General features: G+C 38.7%; 1 long non-coding RNA gene across 1 annotated transcript; it reads left to right on the top strand.

The window, feature by feature from the left end:
• Positions 1 to 3349: 3349 nt before the first annotated feature.
• LOC113974984 lies at positions 3350 to 12144 on the top strand. The gene is made up of 3 exons (XR_003536725.1): positions 3350 to 3511; positions 5969 to 6035; positions 12020 to 12144. It is a non-coding gene; the product is annotated as an uncharacterized LOC113974984 (long non-coding RNA).
• Positions 12145 to 13075: the final 931 nt, after the last annotated feature.

Below are 13075 nucleotides of genomic sequence, written 5' to 3'. Positions count from 1 at the left end.
TTTGGCCAATTACCAAGATGCTGCAGCATACACTTTATTCAGTATTGATGCAGTGAATCAAGACTAAATTCTTCTTTCAACATGGAGAAGTACTGTGGAGTTAACTTACAATGCAAGCACAGTTACTCTGACTGTTTTAATGGATTTGAACTCAGTTTTTCCAGCTCCTTTGAGTGAGCTTTCTTTGGACAGGGGTTGAGCTGAGTGGTGAGGATGCACTTGTATCCCAGAGTGAAAGATCTGCAACTGAAGTCAGTGCAGAATAACTCTTCTGGTTTTCCTCTCTCACCTTGGTTTACTTCACAATAACTTTCTTGTGCACACAAGGCTTTAGACAGACTGTGATTACAGCCAGGGGAGACAAATGATGTCTTCTAAGCTGAACCATCAGGACCCTTAGGGTGCCTGCTTAGAATTGCACTTCACCCCAGAGCTGCTGAAGTGTCCTGCACCTGTAATTGTGTCTGCAAGGACAGCCAGGGGCACAGGGGTGAACATGCCTCGTTCATATGTTGAGTCAGGTGACCAGGTTAACACAAAACAGATCTAGTTCACTGTGCTCCCATGACGTACCTGAGCTCATCAGCCCTACTGAAAGACTGAAATATATGAGGGCATGGTGCTATGCACTTATCTAATTCAGTATAAGTATTTAATTACTTATACTGAGAATGTTAAACCTGGGTCGTCTCCCACCGAGGCTAGTGGGAAAATTCCCATATATTCCAGAGGGACTTACACTCTATCTTTAAAGAGAATTACTGAGGATCAGAAGGAGTTTATAGTATTGATCACCTCTTCTGGTCATTTGTTCTACTATTTTTATCTTCTACGATTAAAGCAACACTGACAACAACAACAACAAAAAAAAAAAAAGTAAAAATTCATCTGTATTTAGTGTAATCTCATAAACCCTGTAATCTCTCTACTGCATTTTTACAGCAGGCAGAAAGTCACGTCTATTGAAAATATTGCTTCTGTTTAAAAGCATGCTGCTGGGGACATAGGATTAGCCATGAATAGCAGGTTATTATGTCAGACTGGAGCAAAGTCTTGTTTAAAATGATATTAGATCAAAGATATCAGAGAATATGTTTTGGACTATAACAAATTTTCATAGCTGAGGTGCAACCCAGAGAGACAATCTTTTTCCAAGACAAACCAACACAGCTAAAAAGCATCTCTTCCTGAACACATATATTGCACAAACCCCAATACATTACACAAAAGCACATATAATCTCTTTTCCAATATATAATTTTTTCTTAGACTTTAGACAAGATGAGCTGGAATAATTTTAGAACAAATATGTACATAGTTAGAAAAAGCATATTCCAGAGATATTACCTAAAAAGAGTTTGCAAGGCTTAGATCAGCAGCAATACAAGACACTTAAGGCAGATTTGAGGCAAAGACGGCCCCCCATCATGGGGAATGAACTCTTGTCAAAGGCAGACATCATCTGAATCAGTGATTCTGGAGAATAAAAACCACCTTCTGGTTGGATGAGTTTTGAGACAAAAGGCCATTGTTCCTGAAAGCAGCAGGGTAGGGAGTTGAGCATCTTTGATTTATTTTTTCCCACACATTGTTTATTCATTTAAAGGCAGTACATTATATTCTGTTTTCTGTGTTTCGAACATCTGTTATTTTGCATGTCCATTTACCAATTAATTAATAGAGATCTCTTCCCTCTCCAACAATTGTGCTGTGAACAATCAATCAATTAGTTAGCTGGAGAAAAAAAGAATAGCAAGATGTCTGGCTAATATACAACCTATAATACAAGAAGAAAAGGCAGCTTTCTGAAGTATGTGAGTATAAACAACATCAAACATCTGTACAACAAAGGAAAAAAATCTATCACCGGCAGGCAAAAATTCCAGAAACAGAAAGCCTTAATTCCTTGCTGAAGGGGGAAGGAGAGCATGAGAGAGGGAGAGCAGAGTTAAGAGAGGGAATTAACACCAGGTAAATTTGCAGTTTACACCATTTTAAGCTGTATATGTCTCAGCTGTTCATGTGAATTCCCTCCCAGAGGCTGTACCACACAGCTGGAGTCAGTCCAGGATGTTTAGGATGTCAGCAATAAGTATAATTACCTCGTGAAGTTCTTTGCTTTGTTAGTACGGTATCAGTCAGGGGTTTCCCATGGCAAAGAAGCTCTCCAAACAGATTAAGATGTGGTAAAAGTATTGATTGTCTACTCTTTTTACTGATAATTTGTTGTATCAGATTACTTGGGCATATAAAGCTCTAAGTTGGGGTAAAAATGTTTTTCTACTCACGTGAGGTTTTACAGCGTGGAAACTTGTAAATGTTGGGACTGAATAACTTGAAGTATAAAAACCCACAGTTATTTTGCTGGGTCAGCTCAGTGTTTAACTTTCTGACCATTTTCATATATTAAACATATATAAATTTTTTAAACTCAACCTGACATCTGGGAGCCTTAGAGAAGATTTAGGAAAGAATTAGGCATTTCAAAGCAATTAGGGCAGAATGAGTTAATGATCATAGTTTTTTCAGGTCTTTCTCAAGTAAATAGATGTTAAGGACACTGAAATTCTCACATATGTTTGGGAGAAACTTGATTGCAATGAGAGGAAGGGTAACAGATTGAATTTTCTCAGAATTATGGGTCCAGAAAAATTTCTAATTTAATACTTTTTGGCAATACCTTTGCCTCATTCTAGTTTATTTTAATTTGCTCTGCAGGTTCATTAAATCATAAAGTAGCAAGACCCTGTTAAAAAGAAATACAAAAATATCACACATAGATTTGATTATGAGCAGTTATTGTATTTATCTTCACACCTTCTCAGAACCAGAGCAATGTTCAGGTGTAGGTGAACACCACATGAGCCTTTGTTGAACAGATTGCAGAAAGAATTTGGGGTTTGCTTATTTTTATGTTCTTGAAGATGAAAGGGATTTATATTAGTTTTCTGTTCACAGCTACAGAGTTGAGAGTGGAGTTCTATTATCTCCTTTTGGCCTTCTCATTGCAAAATTTTCTAGTAGCTAAGTTATCATATGCCGAGGAATCATGAAATATTGATCTATCAGCACACAGTATGTCTTTGACAGTCTTTTCAAACACAGTAATCAAGTAGCAGCTGTACTTTACTCAGGAAAAACAGAATTATGCGAATACAAATACTGTTCAGTTTTAATGGCCCATTATTTAGCAAGATAGCGCCTATATATTTGAAATATGAACAGACTTTGATCTCATTTTTACTGCTTTATGGATGTATTTTCTTTTTAAGGTTCTGAAGGTTCTGACTGGTGAGGACCTAACAAATCAATAATGCCTTTTTTTTCAGCGTGCCTTGCATTGTGTCAGTGACTCATGACCACAGCAGATGGAGCAGTGAGTCACCTACCTGATGTTATTAGACTTGTGACAACAAGAAACTAGATGAAACCTCTAAACTGCATCTGCTTTCCAGACCACAGAAATACAGCATATTGAATTTGTTTTGACTTACACAGACTGCAAAGCCTGGTAAGGACTCTTTCCTTCAATCACAACTGAAAAAATAAGCACACAGGCAAATGGCTGTGCTCTAGTACATAGTTCCATACACTCTAAATGCCACTCCAAGACATTGCCTTCATTTAAAAATGAGGTCATGTGGGAATAAGGCTCTGAAAGTTATAAGACAGTATTAAAGTATTTATTTCTATTTGTAATGCCTAAGTCCATGGTGGTGGATGGGAATCTTTTTGCTTCTCAAGTACACTGTCCATGTGCATTCAGATGTGTAGATGTGGCACTTGGGGACATGGTTTAGTGGTGGACTTGGCAGTGCTGGGTTAACGGTCAAATCTGATGATCTTAAAGGTCTTTTCCAACCTAAGTGATTCTATACAATCAATTTACACTTTAAAACTTCTGCATGCCAAATTTTTCTACCTATTCAGGAAGGGCAATATTGTCTGATAAATGAAAATGTAAATCCTATTTACAGAAGTGTGCAGATGTTTTTCTGGGGGAGGAAGCAGAGTGTCAGCTGACACATAGTCCGTAGCTTTAAACACTCTCATGAGGACTGTCATAGTATTTCATGCTTTTAAGAATTTGTGATTAAGAATACTGGGAGTGGAATTCAGAAGTCTACCTTCTGATCTTTTTCAGAGTGTATTTCAGAGCATTAAGAAGTGGTTAAAAGTTTTTTAGTGATTCATACAAAATTAATGAACCAATCAGTTTGTAGCAGATAGATAGCTGATAGCTTTGTTGATACTAGTTCCAAAAAGCAAGAGGGTTGGGTATCAACAAATATTAAGACATTCTGTCCTTATCAGAGGGGATCCTTCCAGGCCATTGTGGAATCATATTGCCTGGATAGCACAGGGAAGCAGGTCCCATTTTCCCTGGAGGTGATGTGTGCGAAGAGAAGCCATCCTAGAGTCAAATTTTTTATTCTGTTTCATGGCATCCCTTGCTGACCAGTCCTATTAGCTTCAGCTCTTTGTAACGTGAAATTAGGCATGTTTTAAGTCTTGGTACAGATCTTTTCTCCTAGCTCCATTTCTCCTGTTCGGCTTCTAGCAATTGTACAATGGACAAACATAATATAAATATGAGAGTTGGGATAAAAGAGTCAAGAAATGGGCAAAGAGGTGCTGTGAAAATCAGGCCAACTCGTGAAGAAGTACTTTCATGAAGAAGGTGCATGCAGGAGAAGTAACCAAATAAATTAAATTAGTTGAAGATTAGATAGATTAGTTAGTTGATAGATCAGATAGTTGATAGATTAAATGAGTTGAAGTAAGGTAAATAGGAGCTCACACAGGGGGAATTTACAGCAGTAGAGAGGTTTTTTGAAGTGGTAGTTCTGTGGGAAGACAGAGGCACTGTGAAGGAAGAGCTGCACTGAACAAGTGCTTGGGAGTGGTTGTGTGAAAGAAAGTCACGTAGACAAAATAATGAAGCTTTAGCAGGGGAACAAAAGAGCTAGTTAAGAAAAGCACATGACTGGGGGAAGAGTACCTGAAGCTAATTTAAAGGAGAATGAAAATAGCAAATGTGCTTGCATGGAATAAAAGACATAGGAGAAGAATGAACAAAATGCACAGTGAGAAATGGAGAACTTTTGTTATATACACCATAAAAAAAGAGACATTTAATTTAAGGAAAAATGGTTTTCTGGTCTGTTTTTTTAACAAAACATAGGAAATTTAATGTGCAATAGTGCTTTGGTTGTGTATGAGTGTTGTGGTTTAACTCTAGCCAGCAACCAAGCCCCACACAACTGCTTTCTTACTTTCCCCCCCCATGGGATGGGGGAGAGAATCAGAAGGGTAAAAGTGGGTTGAGATAAAGACAGTTTAATAGGTAAAGCAAAAGCCATGTGCACAAGCAAAGCAGGAAAACAAGGAATTAATTCCCCAGTTCCCAAGGGCAGGCAGGTTCAGCCATATCCAGGAAAGCTGGGCTCCATCACACGTAACAGTGACTTGGGAAGACAAGTGCCATCACTCCAAATGCTCCCCTTTTCCTTCTTCTTCCCCCAGCTTTATATGCTGAGCATGATGTCATATGTTCTGGAATATCCCTTGGGTCACCTGTCCAGGTTCTGTCTCCTCCCAGCCTCCCCTGCACCCCCACAGCCTCCTCACCATCAGGGCAGTACGAGAAGCAGAAAAGGCCTTGGTTCTGTGCAAACTCTGCTCAACAGTGACCAAAACAACTCTATATTATCAACCCTGTGTTCAGCACAAACCAAAACATAGCCCCATACCAGCTGCTGTGAAGAAAATTAACTCAACCTCAACCAAAACCAGTGCAATGAGAATAAAATTTTTTTTCTTCCCTTGGTCAAGAATATGTATCATACATTGACAAGTTTTCTCCTCTTTTATGCTATAAATTGCACTTGCTGCTATCACAAACCACAAAGATAATAGTTGTGTTAGGAAAATATCATAGATCAGTCACCCACTTCAATCTTTGCAGATTCTAGGCATCAAGAAATCCCCCAAAGGTCACGCAACAAATTGCTCCTCGAGCCTTTCTCAAAATGGTGAGCAAGCAAGAAGTGACAAAGTACACATGAAGTTCACAGTTCGACAGCATCAATTTTGTAGATGACTCACTGGCCAGTAGGTTGTCTTTGTCTAATCATACAGGCAATCTGACCTTCCCTATGAAAGCTATGAGCTTTAGTGCAGCTATGTCAGTGTTATGCTAGATGGTGTTTAGCTGTGTATGGTAAACATTTATGAAATTAGGAGAATTACAAAACTGCGTCGTTGTCATTTCAAAATAGAGAAAAATGCAAACAGTGTGATAAAACCTTGTAAGAAAGTCAGTCATTCATATACTCTAACTTCCCATTTCTTATTCTAAACATATGTTATGAATGTATTTCCCCCGTGCATGTGTATCTAACATCACGTTATTTACTTCATTAAGACAGAACAGAATTTAAGCTAAAATTAGTCATTGTACTTTTACAGATTTTAGCAGATTTGTCATTATTTATATCCACGTAAGAGGAACAGCTCCAATATTTCCAGTTTTAAAATTGCCTGCCCTTCTGAATTATGGTATTTTGTTCATCTTTCCATTGTGGAATTGAAGGTGGCTTGAATTAGTATTCCTTCAAAGATGGGTATTGCTGCCTTTTTTTTTTTTTACTGTTTCATGCCACACAGTTTTTAGTGGTTGTTATGGTGAATAAGTTTGTGTATTAAATAGAAGAGAACAGAAATCCCACAATAAAGGTTAGCCATTTACAGCTGGCTTCTTCCCCGAGGCTACAAAAACACATGAATCCTTCATTCGGAAAGGTCTGACTTTTAAAATTCATAAATTAAAGATGCTCTAATCCATTTGCTCAAGCCAGGACTAGCCAGGATCCTCAGCTGACCGTGTATCTTCAAAATTGCTAGTGCAAGCACAAAGTCATTGCTACACTGATATTTAACTTGGATATGGTTTTTGTTAAAGCACACAAGAAAAAGCCGTTGAATGACTTGGAACAAAGAAATGTATTTAATTAAGAAAACGTAGGTGCCCCCTCCATCTTGCCTTTCTTGAGTTTGTGAATGATTATACAATCCATTGTTCTCACGAGTATGTTTTTTTACTTTAGCACACTATTTCCCCACATCATCTGCTTCTCAAGGTTGTTGTCGAAGTCAACAAAACAAGGATTCCTCTGTGGAACCCAGTTCACTCAATTTCTCCTGCAGTTTTCCTTCTCTGATGAGAAATTATCCCCCGGGACTCAAGATCTCGCTTACGTTTGAGGACACAGGAAGCACACAGGGAAAGGAAAAGGTGGTGCACCCTGGTAGCCCTCTCACAGACCATTAAGATTTGGGAGATACCCTCCCTGTCCCTCCCTGCTCCTCCTACCTCACCCTTAACTTGCTGCTGCCCTGGAGAGATCTGCCTCCCTCCTGCCACATCTCAAGTGCTGCTCATGTCCAAGCAAGGGAGGCATCTGAGAGACATTCCACTAAGAAGTGGCATTTGGGAGAAGGCATCAGTTCTGGCATCACTGGTTCCTTGCAAAACCAGCAACAAATAATTGCAGGAGCTGGCAGCACTCTCAGAAATATTCTGCAATGTACTTCCTGAGGGAAGATAAAAGAACTCAGAACAGCATGCTGTCTTCACTGTGTATTTCACTGCTATTTTCCAGCTTTTTTCCAATATTTTTTTTCCAATGTTAGTCAGGCAAGACGCTTGCTTAAATGCCTATTGAAATATATTGGGCGAAGTTCATAATCCATATGGAATGTCATTTGGAAAAAAATATCGTGGCACATCCCTCTGTAAGTTCACATCACGTGCAGTCTATTGGGGCTATTATTCTTGGGCTTTCACACAAAATTATGCACAAAAAATATTTTTAAGCAGTTTAATTCTAAATTCAGGATATTTAAAAATTTAAAGTAATGGACCGCAGTATCTTTTGTAGCTTTTGAAACTAAATTTGTATTGTTTACATAAAAAAACATAAACCCGCTAAAATAACAGAATTGAGACTGGGTCACCTACAGGGAAAGGCTTTCATAAGCATCTTGATTTTTAAAAAATCAAATACTTCTGTGTACTTCAATACAAGGGAGGATTCTACTTTTGATGGAGGCCTGAATCCCACGTTATTTAAGAATCAGAAATGATCTGGGGGCAGAGGCAATGATCAAACTATGAAAATTACAGCAAGTACACTGCTTTGCAAATTATTTTGAAGTACTTGAACATGAGTAGGCCAGAGGGTTACTGTGGAATGAATTTTTGTGGTCACATTTTAGGAACAGGAGCTGCCAGCCCCATATGAAATAAAATCTAGGTGACACTGACATCCTAAATGACCCAAAGGAGAGATAAAATCTGCTAGAGGAGTGGCATAAGGATAGCAAGAACTACTGTATTGCTGCAGGAACTGTGAAAATAAACAGCAAATGATACCATGAAAGCAATCCAGACAAGACCTCCTGGAGCATGGAGGTTGTCATGGACCATAAAATACTGTTAAAACTGCTCATCAGAAACTACAAATAAGCACTAAAAGGAGAGGCTTTACAAGCAGCTAATATGACTTGCCAGGAAGCTGCAAGCTCTGAAGATATATTCCTGATGCTGATCTTATAGGATGCAAACATAGGAAAAGGAATAATAGTTGGGAGAAGTTTACATCGTAACACCAAATTTATCATTAAGAAACAGGCTGTCAGAAAGAATAAAAAATGACTGATGATGTGACTAAGCTGTAAACGAAGGAAAAACAATAGAATCACAATGCCTGCTGAAAAGCAGCATGTTCATTAGCTGTAGGGAACATCTGGGAGTGAAAGTTGTAGAGAGAAGGGAATTACTGAAAGAAGAGAATATACTGATTTAAACTATAATTCACCAAGAACTTCTCAAAAGTATTAACAATGCCCACTTTAATATGGGCTTATGCTAGAGAGGAAGAAACAGCCATAATTCGCCCCAAACAAATGGGTAAAAGAAATTACCATTTTTTCAAAGCAACACAGAGAGAATCTGGGGGGACTGAGGGAACACGATGTATCTGACACAGCCGGGCAATCAGCGACTGATACGACAAACATATTTTAAAATAAACTAATGAATCAACATGGTTGTGAGCCTGCAGCAAAGCAGGTCGTGGTAACTTTCTAGATCCTGCTCTGATGAGATAATGGTTTGCCCAGGATGAGTGAGTCCTTTACTGGGCCAGTAATCAATTTACTGATTCTTTTCACCTATGACACCATTCAATTTTCAAATAATGTGACTCCTCTGGCTGTTGGAGGTGAGTTAATCTTCCAAGCACATACTTTTTATTTCAGCACCTTTGAACATCTTTCAGCAAACAGGCTGCAGGTTATATCCTTGTCCCTTATGGAGTGTGTGAGCTGCTGAGGATCTTTGATTTGTATGCAAATGGAGTTAGGAGACAACCCTTGTACTGACAGTGTTGTTTTAGGGCAATGCCTGCAATGTGGCAGAGGCCAGTTTTCACGTGATTTCTGAATTTTTCTGGGTCACACCCTTCTCCCTGTGGCCTAGCACCAAGGAGCCAGGTTGAGTAAGGGACAGACCGTCATCTTCTTTCAAAGCTTTCTTTGTTGTGCCCACCCTAATACCCCTGTGCCATTCTCGGTGTTTATTCCCTCAGCATCATGTTAGGGCTGTCCCTAGGGAATACCCCAGCTGACATCAGCCAGCAGGTCCAGAGCTGACCTTCTGTTTCAAACTTGCCTAGAAGTCAGCTTGTAGTTTCTCTCCCTGGGAATTTGAGATGAGACTTTGAAGCCATATTTTCCTTCTCTATTTTAATTTTAATAACTTTTATTTTAACAAAATGTATGCCTTCTTATGTTTTGTGTAGGTGAAATAATTCTCTTCGTTCTAATGCCATTTCATAATGGAAAAGACACTCAGTTCCAAAGTCTGCATGTATTTTAAGGTGTCTAAGTGCAATGTTTTCCAACTAATCAATCTGTAAACTGTTGATTTTTTTCAAGTGATTTTAGTATGCTACCCACTGTGACTACTGATTTAACAGGTTTCTGCTTTTGACTGAAAAACAAAGGACCTTCAGGATTGTTTTGAAACTCCTACATAATTTTCTTGCCTTGCAAGGTAAAAGAGATGGCAGAAAACAATTCTTACAGTGCCGTAGAAACAGTAAGGGCAGAACTTCGTAGGAACTTGAGTTAATTCAATTCTATGTTAAAAACTTTTTTTTGCAAGCATCTCTACTCCGAGGCAAAACTGTGGAAGCAAATAAAAAGAGGTTTGATTTATTTGGGTTTTGGTAACCTTTAATCTGGACCATATCACCTGATAATTCTGTTTTATCTGTGTAATGAAAACACATCTTGCTGTAGGTACTTATTCAAGGAAAACAAATAATAAAGCAAATGCTGCAGCAAGAAGCTTCTGTTTTCTCCTTATCAGAACAAAAAGTCCTCTGAGCATGCAAAGAATCTTGCTCTGATTTACAATAATGATTTTTATATTCTTACATATTTCAAGGCAACCAGCTTGTGATTTATGAGTTGAGTTTTCACTTTTTTTCTTGACTGACACAGCCAAAGGCAGGCAGACCATGGCCACGAACTGACTGGGGAGATGTCACTGTTACTTAGCTGGAATAAAACATTTAATGCTTCAGCTTCTCTGCATCACAAGACTGCAGCCTTTCTTTTATCTCTGATTGACTGCTCCCAAGCCTCCAGTCATAAAAATACTTCCACAATGTTATTGATCTGTCAAGTCCTGCAAAAACAAAGCACAATTTCTGTTCGTGCTATATCCCTCCTGTGATGTATATGTGACACGGAAATAGCAAGGGACAGACACATCTTGTGTCTCATTTCCCAGAAGGCCACAGTATTGCCATCATTTGGGTCAAAAGATAGGTTAATAAGCCATCTATCTCAAGGTTTTAATTTACTTCAGTAAAATTATGTACTATGAAAAGCACAGGTTTCTTCATGAATTTTTAAGACACGTGTTTCTTTCCAGCATAATTCACAGAAGTCAGTTGATTAGTATATATTTTCTGCATGCACATCCATCTGTGTCAGTTGTGGAAGGAAAAGGGTTTCACCCTAAGTTATCTACTTTTGCAGCTATGTTATATTTAATCCGTTCTCATTTTTTTAGCAATCACCACTCCATATTTTTTTGCCCGCTCCTGCATAGAGATGTCTCCATGGACTGTTCTCTCATTCCTATATGTGTTTGTGTAGAATAAACTCTCCTTTCTTTACCCTGGCTGCTCCATTTAGATGTATGGTTAGGCACAAAAAAGCATGCCATGAAACTAGAAGCCTTAACTTTAGTGTAGCAAGCCTACAGTACTCCCCTAATGAGGCATCTAGTTCTTTATTTGAGATATTCTGGAGTTGACATGAAAACTAAGCAACATTCAAACTCCTGATGCTGATTTCAGCCACAGCCTCCCTCTTGTTTCTTTTGAGATTTCCTTTCAGGGCTGGCATGGACAGATGCCTTTGAAATTAGGGTAGGAGGGTTGGGCTGAATCTTGATCCATGGAGCATTCTGAGCTCATTCCGGGACCTCAGCCTGGGTCAGAACTGGGTCTGATTGATTAGTTTGATATGATTGGTATCTATAGCTATTCAGCTGGTGAGGTTGGCTTTTAAATGGCAGTCAAAACAGTTGTAGGCTTTGGGGTGTTTGAATAAAATTGCTTCCCCTCCTGTGGTGGGAATGATGGGGAAGCACAAAGATGTGCTTGTGTGATAAGGAACTGTGAAAATGAGACTCGCTGTCGAACAACACAAACCATGATACTGGTAGCATTTTTATAAAAAGATAAGAGAGGGTCATGTTTGCAGTGTGGAACACAACAAAGCTGTAACAAAAGCATTTTCTAGTGACTAATATTGGGTTGTAAATGACAGTGTTAAAAATGAATCATTAGAAATTACTGTCTTTACTGTCGACTGTATAATTCATATGCTGCTTTGGGCTAGATTCCCAGCTGCCTGTGCATCACTCTCTTCTCAGGTCTACAGGACTGGAAAACAAAAGTGGTTTTTAATCTAAGGGATTTTGTAACCTCTGTTGAACTGCAAGGCTGAGCTCCTTGATGCCTGAGCATGTCTCAGAGGGCGTCACGGCACCTGGGAGTCTGCACCGTGCACAGGTACTCATCCTTGCTTTAATGGAAAGGCTGCTGAACTGTGTGCCTGGTGCTGCCACCCCGCCTCTCCCACACTCCTAACCCTTTTTTTCCTGTGATTATAATGTTCTCTTTTGTAGTTTATACTTCGTACTTTCTACCTACTTCATAGGAAGCTTTCACCAATGGTATTTTGGTCTTTGGAAGTCTTTCACTCTACATATTTGAGAAAGGACCTCAGCATTGCAAATGCATGAAGTTAATTTAGTTGTTTCGTTTTTTTTTTAAAGAACATGTAAGTATCAAGAAAGGCTCTGTTTTAAAAAACAGAGTTTCTGTTTGTTTTCTGCAATAGTGTGTGCTCAAACGGAGACATAAGATGCTCCCCACAACACTTGGAATACACTAGGTTTTTTAAGTTAATGGGATGTTACAGTTTGAAGAAGTAGCAATTTGCTAGTATAAAAAAAAAAAAAGACTGAGCAAACACTTGTTTGAAAACAGGATGCTACAAAGACCACCTTGCCTCATTATTATAAAAATTCTATTTAACTTGTCCTGGAAAATGCTTTCTGGCAGTTCCACTGAGTTATATCACTGATGCTGGAAAGTTGTCCAGAATTAAACTTGCACTGACTAATGATTGATGGCCTATTTCACAAAAGCTGTAGGCTGTGGATACATTGTCAGTTTTCTTACTCACGGTGTATACAAGTAAGGAGATGGGGTTGTAAGTTGTTTTTTTCCATATGTTTCACACTCTAGTTTAAAGCATGAATCTAACTTGCCATTTGAAATGCTTCTTAATAAACAAATTAAGACTGGGACAACGGAAGGCACTTCAGAGAATTTGAATAGCACCCAACATTTAAAGGAAAGCTACCTGTTTCAAAGAAATACAGCAGAGAACAAGGAGTTAATTTGTTCTGGTGGATCATCCC

This window comes from Neopelma chrysocephalum, unplaced genomic scaffold, assembly GCF_003984885.1.
Source record: "Neopelma chrysocephalum unplaced genomic scaffold, ASM398488v2 Primary Assembly neopelma1_24, whole genome shotgun sequence".
In the NCBI taxonomy this organism is placed as follows: domain Eukaryota; kingdom Metazoa; phylum Chordata; class Aves; order Passeriformes; family Pipridae; genus Neopelma; species Neopelma chrysocephalum.
This window is presented reverse-complemented; position numbering and strand designations above follow the sequence as displayed.